Source organism: Mus caroli, unplaced genomic scaffold, assembly GCF_978045245.1.
Source record: "Mus caroli unplaced genomic scaffold, Mus_caroli_1 scaffold_11, whole genome shotgun sequence".
Lineage (NCBI taxonomy): Eukaryota > Metazoa > Chordata > Mammalia > Rodentia > Muridae > Mus > Mus caroli.
Genome location: NW_028227266.1, coordinates 16,628,154 through 16,629,877, shown reverse-complemented (window position 1 = coordinate 16,629,877; position 1,724 = coordinate 16,628,154). Strand labels below are relative to the sequence as shown.

The 1,724-nt window shown below is 39.6% G+C and overlaps 1 pseudogene; it reads right to left on the bottom strand.

The window, feature by feature from the left end:
* Positions 1-658: 658 nt before the first annotated feature.
* LOC110287921 (olfactory receptor 7E178-like) lies at positions 659-1,416 on the bottom strand (annotated as a pseudogene).
* Positions 1,417-1,724: the final 308 nt, after the last annotated feature.

The following is a 1,724-nucleotide window of genomic DNA, read 5'->3' as shown; positions in this document are numbered from 1 at the left end:
CTGTTTGGTCTGGTTTTCCTGCAATTCTTTAAGGGATTTTTGTGCTTCCTCTTTAATGTCTTCTACCTGTTTAGTAGTGTTCTCCTGCAATTCTTTAAGGGATTTTTCTGCTTCCTCTTTAATGTCTTCTACCTGTTTAGCAGTGTTCTCCTGCAATTCTTTAAGGGATTTTTGTGCTTCCTCTTTAATGTCTTCTACCTGTTTAGCAGTGTTCTCCTGTATTTCTTTAAGTGTGTTATTAAAGTCCTTCTTGATGTCCTCTACCATCATCATGAGATATGCTTTTAGATCCGGGTCTAGCTTCTCTGGTGTGTTGGGGTGCCCTGGACTGGGTGAAGTGGGAGTGCTGTGTTCTGATGATGGTGAGTGGTCTTGGTTTCTGTTAGTAAGATTATTATGTTTACCTTTTGCCATCTTGTAATCTCTGGGGTTAGTTGTTATCGTTGTCACTGTTTAAAGATTGGAGCAGACGCTGTGTTCCACTCACCAGAAGTCTCAAGATCCTGTCAGCCGAACCTGCGCCCTAGCTACTCCGGTGCTGGTCAGTCCAGAAGAGGCTTGTGGCCCTGAACTGCTTCATTTTAAATGCCACCACAATTAGTTATGTAACTCGGTTAAAAAAAAATCTATATATTAAGGGATAATGCATGTAGTTAAATTATGTTATCTGATGGACAATTTTCCAGAGGGCTTTCTTGATGTCCCTGTTTCTCAGGCTGTAAATGAAGGGGTTCATCAAGGGACCCACCATTGTATACATTACCGAAGCCACCATACTTTCCCTGGAAGAACTAGAAACTGTTGAACTAAGGTACACACCTATACCTGTTCCATAAAATAGGCAAACAACTGACAGGTGAGATCCACAGGTAGAGAAAGCTTTATATTTCTCTAACAGTGATGGAACTCTTAAAATAGAAGATGTAATTTTATAGTAGGAGTAAAATATTCCTGAGGCAGGGAGGAAAACAACAATGATGCTTAAAAGAAACATGACTATGTCACTGATAGTACTGTTAGAACAAGCAAGTTTTACAAGTTCTGGAACATCACAAAAGAAATGAGGGATTTTTATGTTAATGCAAAATATTAGTTGTGACATCAACAAGCAGTGTACTTGTGAACTCACAAGACTAATAAAAATGAAACTATGACCAAACATCTACAGAGGAAAGGGCTTAGAATGAGTTGGTAGTGTAGAGGGTGACAAATAGCTACCCATCTGTCATAGGCCATCAGAGCCAGCAATTGGCTTTCCATACCCCCAGAAAGAAAAAAGAAATATACCTGAGTTAGGCATTCAGCATAAATTATGCATCTGTTATCGGTATGCAAGTTTATCAGCATTTTGGGAATGGTGGTGCTGCTGAAGCCCATGTCAGACAATGAAAGGTTGTAGAGAAAGAAGTACAGGAAGGAAGGAAGGAAGGAAGGAAGGAAGAAAGGAAGGAAGGAAGGAAGTCGGGAAGGATGGAAGGAAGGAAGGAGAATGAAAAGGGAATAGAGAGGAAGGGATGAGAATGAAGAAGATAAGAGAAGTGAAGAAAGGAGAGTACAGGAAAAGAGAGGAATGAAAGAGAAAGAAAGAAAATGAGAAAGAGAAAGAGAAAGACAAGAGAAAGAGAGAAAGAGAGAGAAAGAGAAAGAAAAAGAGAAGAGAAGATATAAAGGAGAAGAGAAGTAATGTGAGCAGTACATTAATTCAGATATGCCCTGGTAGATAT